General features: G+C 35.1%; 2 non-coding genes and 1 pseudogene across 2 annotated transcripts; all 3 read left to right on the forward strand.

Moving 5' to 3' along the window:
- The first annotated feature begins 2,285 nt into the window (after positions 1-2,285).
- LOC128870931 (small subunit ribosomal RNA) lies at positions 2,286-4,276 on the forward strand. The gene has a single exon (XR_008455618.1). It is a non-coding gene; the product is annotated as a small subunit ribosomal RNA (ribosomal RNA).
- A 566-nt stretch (positions 4,277-4,842) lies between these two features.
- LOC128870918 (5.8S ribosomal RNA) lies at positions 4,843-5,023 on the forward strand. Its single transcript, XR_008455605.1, has one exon. It is a non-coding gene; the product is annotated as a 5.8S ribosomal RNA (ribosomal RNA).
- Positions 5,024-5,461: 438 nt separating this feature from the next.
- LOC128870940 (large subunit ribosomal RNA) overlaps positions 5,462-10,000 on the forward strand; it is a 6,531-nt pseudogene continuing 1,992 nt past the window's right edge.

The raw sequence follows: 10,000 nt of genomic DNA on the forward strand, positions 1-10,000 counted from the left end.
AACACTCACGGTGAAGGCAAGTGAGATATATATGAAAGAAAATCAAATCGAATTTATATGAAACTATATTCGATTAAATGTATGAAAGTAAAATTTACCACAATACATTCATATGATAAACTGAATAAATATATAAGAAAAACATTTGAAATATATTGAATTGTATTAAGTTAAATTTTGCCCATACATTTTTCACAATACGTTGTGTACATTGTCAGAAACACTCACGGTGAAGTCAAGTGAGATATATATGAAAGAAAATCAAATCGAATTTATATGAAACTATATTCGATTAAATGTATGAAAGTAAAATTTAACAAAATTTTGCCCATACATTTTTCACAATGCGTTGTGTACATTGTCAGAAACACTCACGGTGAAGGCAAGTGAGATATATGAAAGAAAATCGAATCGAATTTATATGAAACTAAATTCGATTAAATGTATGAAAGTAAAATTTAACACAATACATTCATATGATAAACTGAATAAATTATAATAAAGACATTTCAAATATATGGAAAATATCATCATATATATAATTTAGTATTTTAATATATATTTAGTTAAGTTGATGGTATTATTGAAATATATAAAATGTAATTGAATTATATGAAATCAAACTGAAATGTATTGAATTGAATTTTTCCCATACATTTTTCACAATGTGTGGTGTGCATGGCAAAAAACACTCACGGTGAAGGCATGTGAATAATATGAAAATATCAACATTTAACTAACCAATGATATTGAAGCATATAAATCGAATCATAACTATATGAAACACGAATTTGAGTTATGTTAAACTGGTGATATTGTGGATTTATTCCTAGTTTTCCATACGTTAGTTTAAATAGAAACAATTTTCGAATATGTATACATATATGAAGAATTTATATTCTATACTAACATATTATGGAATGTAACTATTGATTGTTACCTTGGCATATTGGTGTATTGTGAGATTTCATTCATAGTTTTCCATACGTTAGTTTAAATAGAAACAATTTTCGAATATATATACATATATGAAGAATTTATATTCTATACTAACATATTATGGAATGTAACTATTGATTGTTACCTTGGCATATTGGTGTATTGTGAGATTTCATTCATAGTTTTCCATACGTTAGTTTAAATAGAAACAATTTTCGAATATATATACATATATGAAGAATTTATATTCTATACTAACATATTATGGAATGTAACTATTGATTGTTACCTTGGCATATTGGTGTATTTGTGATTTTATTCATAGTTTTCCATACGTTAGTTTAAATAGAAACAATTTTCGAATATATATACATATATGAAGAATTTATATTCTATACTAACATATTATGGAATGTAACTATTGATTGTTGCCTTGGCATATTGGTGTATTTGTGATTTTATTCATGGTTTTCCATACGTTAGTTTAAATAGAAACAATTTTCGAATATATATACATATATGAAGAATTTATATTCTATACTAACATATTATGGAATGTAACCTTGGCATATTGGTGTCATTGTATTTTATTCCTGGTATTCTATAGTTAGTTTAAATAGAAATAAATTTTTGAATTCAAAATTTTATATTCTATACTAGCATTACATAGAAATTATCCTCAACTGTTTGTTTCTTGTATACATACAGGAAATTAAACAGATGAAGAAAAAAAAAAAACAAAACAAATAAAAATTATAAGAAAAACTAAATTTTAAACAAAAGAAAAAAGGAGAAATTTTTTCAATCATATATATATTTATGATTAAAAAATAGAATTATGGAATTATTAATTTCAATTCAGAGAGAAAAATTATGTAATATATGAAATTATTACATTAAAAATGCATTTGAAGAAAAAGTAAAATGTTATTAAAAATGATACATTTGAAAATTGGCAAATATTAAGAAGAAATATCGTTCTTATATTTTTATACAAAATATATATAGAGAACGAAAATTCTTTTTCATAAAAAACGGTTTTTGAATTCTGATAAGAAAAGCTAAAGGGGTCGGCGGGAGCGCACATTGAACGAAAGAAAATGAAAGAAAAACACAACAAAGAAGAAGACCAAATAAAATACAAATATTTTATACAAATAAAAGCACATTATTAATAAATAATAATAATAATAATGATGATGATGATGAGATGATACATAAATTGTGTTATTAAAATTACGTTCTATTGTATGTGCGTTTTCCCCTTTACTTTTTATATACACCGTAATTTATGAAATTTTCAAATATGAAAAACAAAGAAAAATATATAAACAAATATATATATTATTCTGGTTGATCCTGCCAGTAGTTATATGCTTGTCTCAAAGATTAAGCCATGCATGTCTAAGTACAAACAAATTAAAAGTGAAACCGCAAAAGGCTCATTATATCAGTTATGGTTCCATAGATCGTTAACAGTTACTTGGATAACTGTGGTAATTCTAGAGCTAATACATGCAATATAAACACGGACCTTATGGAACGTGTGCTTTTATTAGACTAAAACCAAGCGATCATTTGATCGTTAAATTGGTTGAACTCTAGATAACTTGCAGATCGTATGGTCCCGTACCGACGACAGATCTTTCAAATGTCTGCCCTATCAACTTTTGATGGTAGTATCTAGGACTACCATGGTTGCAACGGGTAACGGGGAATCAGGGTTCGATTCCGGAGAGGGAGCCTGAGAAACGGCTACCACATCTAAGGAAGGCAGCAGGCGCGTAAATTACCCACTCCCAGTTCGGGGAGGTAGTGACGAAAAATAACAATACAGGACTCATATCCGAGGCCCTGTAATTGGAATGAGTACACTTTAAATCCTTTAACAAGGACCTATTGGAGGGCAAGTCTGGTGCCAGCAGCCGCGGTAATTCCAGCTCCAATAGCGTATATTAAAGTTGTTGCGGTTAAAACGTTCGTAGTTGAATTTGTGCTTCATACGGGTAGTACAACTATATATTGTGGTATGTACATTACCTTATGTATGTAAGCGTATTACCGGTGGAGTTCTTATATATAATTAATACAATGTATTTTTTATATATTCCTCCTATTTAAACCTACTTCAGTGCTCTTCATCGAGTGTTGTTGTGGGCCGCTACAATTACTTTGAACAAATTAGAGTGCTTAAAGCAGGCTCCAAATGCCTGAATATTTTGTGCATGGAATAATGAAATAAGACCTCTGTTCTACTTTCATTGGTTTTTAGATCAAGAGGTAATGATTAATAGAAGCAGTTTGGGGGCATTAGTATTACGACGCGAGAGGTGAAATTCTTGGACCGTCGTAAGACTAACTTAAGCGAAAGCATTTGCCAAAGATGTTTTCATTAATCAAGAACGAAAGTTAGAGGTTCGAAGGCGATCAGATACCGCCCTAGTTCTAACCATAAACGATGCCAGCTAGCAATTGGGTGTAGCTACTACTATGGCTCTCTCAGTCGCTTCCCGGGAAACCAAAGCTTTTGGGCTCCGGGGGAAGTATGGTTGCAAAGCTGAAACTTAAAGGAATTGACGGAAGGGCACCACCAGGAGTGGAGCCTGCGGCTTAATTTGACTCAACACGGGAAAACTTACCAGGTCCGAACATAAGCGTGTAAGACAGATTGATAGCTCTTTCTCGAATCTATGGGTGGTGGTGCATGGCCGTTCTTAGTTCGTGGAGTGATTTGTCTGGTTAATTCCGATAACGAACGAGACTCAAATATATTAAATAGATGCTTTCAGGATTATGATGTTGAAACTTATATAGCCTTCTTTCATGCGTACATCTTGAATGTACAAGTGTTTGAATGTGTTTATATAAGTGGAGTCGTACCTGTTGGTTTGTCCCATTATAAGGACACTAGCTTCTTAAATGGACAAATTGCGTCTAGCAGTAACGAGATTGAGCAATAACAGGTCTGTGATGCCCTTAGATGTCCTGGGCTGCACGCGCGCTACAATGAAAGTATCAACGTGTATTTCCTAGACCGAGAGGTCCGGGTAAACCGCTGAACCACTTTCATGCTTGGGATTGTGAACTGAAACTGTTCACATGAACTTGGAATTCCCAGTAAGTGCGAGTTATTAACTCGCATTGATTAAGTCCCTGCCCTTTGTACACACCGCCCGTCGCTACTACCGATTGAATTATTTAGTGAGGTCTCCGGACGTGATCACTGTGACGCCTCGTGTGTCACGGTTGTTTCGCAAAAGTTGACCGAACTTGATTATTTAGAGGAAGTAAAAGTCGTAACAAGGTTTCCGTAGGTGAACCTGCGGAAGGATCATTATTGTGTTCCATATCCGTAAGAAAAACAAACAATGCCAAAACAAATAAAAACAAAAACAAACAAAAGAAAAAAAGAAAAAAAAGAAAAATTTATAATTATTTTGAATCCATATTCTTTTTATTCTTTTTCATTCAATTTGTTATCCATCAATTATATCATATTAAATATAATATGATGGTACATTTTGTAATGTTTTTTCTTATTTTTTCTTTTAAAAACCTTTAAACATGAAAATAGAAAGTTGTACTTATTATTCATTTGATTGAATGATAAGTTAATTTGTTCACAATAACAAAAGTGGTATATATTTATTATTATATTTATATATAAATAAAATGATTAAAAAAATACAAAATAATCAAACATAATAAATACCACCACTGTATTATTGTTGAACTAAGACATTCGCAACTTAATAAAAATGTTTAGAGTTAAATATATTTGATATATATTATTGAAAGAAAATCAATTTATATTTTATTATTATTATTATTTAATTTTACTCTTTCAATTAATATATGCAAAAAAAAATTGACATTTGTTATAAATAAAAATAAATAAAAAAATACTCTAAGCGGTGGATCACTTGGCTCATGGGTCGATGAAGAACGCAGCAAACTGTGCGTCATCGTGTGAACTGCAGGACACATGAACATCGACATTTTGAACGCATATCGCAGTCCATGCTGTTATGTACATTAAATTAAATTTTAAAGTACTGCTTGGACTACATATGGTTGAGGGTTGTAAGACTATGCTAAATAAGTTGCTTATTCTTTTATAAAAATAATTGAATTTAAGCAAATGTGTATATTATTGGATTTTAAATAATTCATAATATTAATAGCAAAAAAATAAAGATATATAATGAATTTTTTATTTATTAATATATTCTTAAAAAAAAAAAATCCTCTCAAATAAAATGAAATAAAAAAAATTTTGAATCTAAGTATTCTCTTTAAAAAATTTTCATATTATTTATATATATATAAAATATTAATTTATATATGTAATTAAAGGAGGAATGTCTAGCATAAAAATTAATTTTTTTTATTCTAGAATTGCCTCATTTTACATAATTATTATTTATAATATATATTTATATAAAAGGAAAAAAGAAAAATAGAGATGAAAAGATGATATAATTATTTATTAAATTGTGAGAAGATAAAAAATATTTTAAAACAACCTCAACTCATATGGGATTACCCCCTGAATTTAAGCATATTAATGAGGGGAGGAAAAGAAACTAACAAGGATTTTCTTAGTAGCGGCGAGCGAAAAGAAAATAGTTCAGCACTAAGTCACTTTGTCTATATGTCAAATGTGAGATGCAGTGTATGGAATATCTTAATATCTAGTATGAGAAATTAACGATTTAAGTCCTTCTTAAATGAGGCCATTTACCCATAGAGGGTGCCAGGCCCGTATAACGTTAATGATTACTAGAAAGATATTTCCAAAGAGTCGTGTTGCTTGATAGTGCAGCACTAAGTGGGTGGTAAACTCCATCTAAAACTAAATATAACCATGAGACCGATAGTAAACAAGTACCGTGAGGGAAAGTTGAAAAGAACTCTGAATAGAGAGTTAAATAGTACGTGAAACTGCTTAGAGGTTAAGCCCGATGAACCTGAATATCCATTATGAAAAATTCATCATTAAATAATTAAAAATAATGTGCATTTTTTTCATATAAGGACATTGTAATCTATTAACATAATAAAGTATTTATCAAAAGATCATTGGTGATATTAAGTTTATTTAAATTAATTTGCTTTTTAAGCATATTAACATAGAATAAATACTAATGATTTGATAAAGTGTTGATAGATTTTATTATATATAATGCTAAAATTCATTTTTTGAATTTTACAAAAAATTTAATATCTATGATATTAATATTTATTTGTATGCATTTATATGATTAACAATGCGAAAGATTCAGGATACCTTCGGGACCCGTCTTGAAACACGGACCAAGGAGTCTAACATATGTGCAAGTCATTGAGTTATATTAAACTTAATGGCATAATTAACTTAACTTAAAAATATAATGGGATTAATTTTTAGTCTATTTTCTTAAATAGTCAATTAATTCAATCCCGGGGCGTTCCATATAGTTATGTATAATGATAATTTATTATTATTTATACCTCTAACTGGAGCGTACCTTGAGCATATATGTTGTGACCCGAAAGATGGTGAACTATACTTGATCAGGTTGAAGTCAGGGGAAACCCTGATGGAAGACCGAAACAGTTCTGACGTGCAAATCGATTGTCAGAATTGAGTATAGGGGCGAAAGACCAATCGAACCATCTAGTAGCTGGTTCCCTCCGAAGTTTCCCTCAGGATAGCTGGTGCATTTAAAAATTATATAAAATAATCTTATCTGGTAAAGCGAATGATTAGAGGCCTTAGGGTCGAAACGATTTTAACCTATTCTCAAACTTTAAATGGGTAAGAACCTCACCTTTCTTGATATGAAGGTTGAGGTTATGATATAATGTGCCCAGTGGGCCACTTTTGGTAAGCAGAACTGGCGCTGTGGGATGAACCAAACGTAATGTTACGGTGCCTAAATTAACAACTCATGCAGATACCATGAAAGGCGTTGGTTGCTTAAAACAGCAGGACGGTGGACATGGAAGTCGTAATCCGCTAAGGAGTGTGTAACAACTCACCTGCCGAAGCAACTAGCCCTTAAAATGGATGGCGCTTAAGTTGTATACCTATACATTACCGCTAAAGTAGATGATTTATAAAACAATTTCGATTGATTTATAAATTTTGAAACTTTAGTGAGTAGGAGGGTACAATAGTGTGCTTAGAAGTGTTTGGCGTAAGCCTGCATGGAGCCGCTATTGGTACAGATCTTGGTGGTAGTAGCAAATAATCGAATGAGACCTTGGAGGACTGAAGTGGAGAAGGGTTTCGTGTGAACAGTGGTTGATCACGAGTTAGTCGGTCCTAAGTTCAAGGCGAAAGCCGAAAATTTTCAAGTTTTTAATAAAAAAAAATATTAATAAAATTTATATATATATATTAAAAAATAATTAAATACTTGAATTATTTTGAACGAAAGGGAATACGGTTCCAATTCCGTAACCTGTTGAGTATCCGTTTGTTATTAAAAATGGGCCTTGTGCTCATCCTGGCAACAGGAACGACCATAAAGAAGCCGTCGAGAGATATCGGAAGAGTTTTCTTTTCTGTTTTATAGTCGTACTACCATGGAAGTCTTTCGAAGAGAGATATGGTAGATGGACTAGAAGAGCATGACATTTACTGTTGTGTCGATATTTTCTCCTCGGACCTTGAAAATTTATGGTGGGGTCACGCAAACTTCTCAACAGGCCGTACCAATATCCGCAGCTGGTCTCCAAGGTGAAGAGTCTCTAGTCGATAGAATAATGTAGGTAAGGGAAGTCGGCAAATTAGATCCGTAACTTCGGGATAAGGATTGGCTCTGAAGATTGAGATAGTCGGGCTTGATTGGGAAGCAATACCATGGTTTATGTACTCGTTCTGGGTAAATAGAGAATTACGATTCTTGTTCCCCGGATAGTAGTTACGTAGCCAATTGTGGAACTTTCTTGCTAAAATTTTTAAGGAATTATATCATTCGATATATATTCTTTTTAAATTATAACGATTATCAATTAACAATCAATTCAGAACTGGCACGGACTTGGGGAATCCGACTGTCTAATTAAAACAAAGCATTGTGATGGCCCTAACGGGTGTTGACACAATGTGATTTCTGCCCAGTGCTCTGAATGTCAAAGTGAAGAAATTCAAGTAAGCGCGGGTAAACGGCGGGAGTAACTATGACTCTCTTAAGGTAGCCAAATGCCTCGTCATCTAATTAGTGACGCGCATGAATGGATTAACGAGATTCCTACTGTCCCTATCTACTGAAGAAAATGTTGGTGAGAGTGAAAGAGGAAGAGTGGAGGAGATTTGTGGGGGATAATAGGGACGACCCTTGGGGACAGGTCCTTAGGATCTGTCGGGGCCGTCGAAATGAGATGGCTAGCTCTCTTCGCGTGGGTGACACTGTGTCAACAACGTGGAGAGAGTGCGCCAATGTTTTGTTAGGTGAGTTCTTTCCAAGGGCTGAGGTTCAGGTTCCTCCTGCACAAGAGGTGCCTGTTCCTCCACTAGACGTTGGGGAGTTGGGGTATGCGTTTGGCCTGGTCAGGTCTAAAAGGTCTCCAGGTTTAGATGGTTTGAACGGAGAGATGTGCAAATGCTTGTGGAAGTTCATTCCGGAATACTTGGAGGCCATTTATGATAAATGCATATGGGAGGGATATTTTCCACGTGAGTGGAAAGTTGCTAGGGTTGTTGTACTCTTGAAGTCGCCCGATAAGATCAGGAGTGATCCTCGATCTTATCGTGGTATCAGCCTCCTTCCGGTGCTTGGAAAAGTGCTGGAAAGGGTTATGGTTGAGCGGCTTCAGGAGCTAACTCGGGGTGTTAGGTCGGATAGGCAGTATGGGTTTAGGAAAGGACGTAGTGTAGAAGATGCGTGGATGTATGTTCAGAGTGTAGTTAGGGGAAACGTCAATAAATATGTCCTTGGCATGTTTATTGACTTTAAGGGGGCATTTGATTACTTGCGCTGGGATCGTGTGTTACAACGACTAGAGGAGCTTGGTTGTCCGGAAATTACTCTATGGCGGAGTTATTTTTCGGACAGAAAAGCATCTATGGTAGGTGTGGGCGGGAGTGTGGAGATTGGGGTGGTGCGAGGCTGTCCGCAGGGATCCATCTGTGGTCCCTTCATTTGGAACCTCATGATGGACTCCCTGCTTCGGCAGTTAGAGCCACTTTGTAAACACTGTGCGTATGCGGACGACCTTCTCATTTTGGTTGAGGGTCGTTCGCGTGAGGAACTGGAGCGAGTGGGGGGGCAGCTCCTTACATTGACCCACAATTGGGGGGTAGATGTGGGAGTGGATATATCAATGGACAAAACGGTGACAATGCTGCTTAAGGGCAGATTGTCCCCGAGTCGTCCACCGATTGTTCGTTTGAATGGGGTAGGGATTAGGTATGTGACGCAAGTCAAATACCTGGGGTTAACTATGAGTGAAAGGATGTGTTTTACTCCACACTTAGTGTCGTTGAGGGAGCGGCTGCAGGCAATCGTTGGGCAAGTGCGTCGCGTTGTCAGATTTGACTGGGGTCTTAGCCGGCGCGCGGTTCGCACGGTATATCGGGGCCTATTTGTGGCCTGTGCCACTTATGGCGCTGCTATATGGTATGAATCGGCTTTAAAGTCGGTTGGCAAACGTCATCTGATGGCGTGTCAGCGCATTATGTTGCTTGCCTGCCTGCCTGTATGCCGTACAGTGAGTACGGATGCGTTGCAGGTGTTGTTAGGTGCGCCTCCTCTTGACCTGTTAGTCGTGCAACGGGCGGTTGCCTTCAGGTTGAGAAGGAGGCTTTGTATGCCGCTGCGTGTTGGATGGTTATCCGACGGTGATGTAGAAAGGGGGTTTTTAGAGTGTAAAAGGTTGTTGAACGAGTGCATGCTTCGTGTGTGGCAAAACCGTTGGGACAATAGTTCCAACGGTCGCGTGACGTACGAGTACATTCGGGATGTTTCCTTTGTCGGGGAGAATCCAGATTTTGGATTTTCCCTCAGCCTAGGATTCCTCCTTACAGGACATGGGCCTCTTAATGCGTATTTGCATGAGAGGTGCTTGTCTA

Source organism: Anastrepha ludens, unplaced genomic scaffold, assembly GCF_028408465.1.
Source record: "Anastrepha ludens isolate Willacy unplaced genomic scaffold, idAnaLude1.1 ptg000055l, whole genome shotgun sequence".
NCBI classification, from domain to species: Eukaryota; Metazoa; Arthropoda; class Insecta; order Diptera; family Tephritidae; genus Anastrepha; species Anastrepha ludens.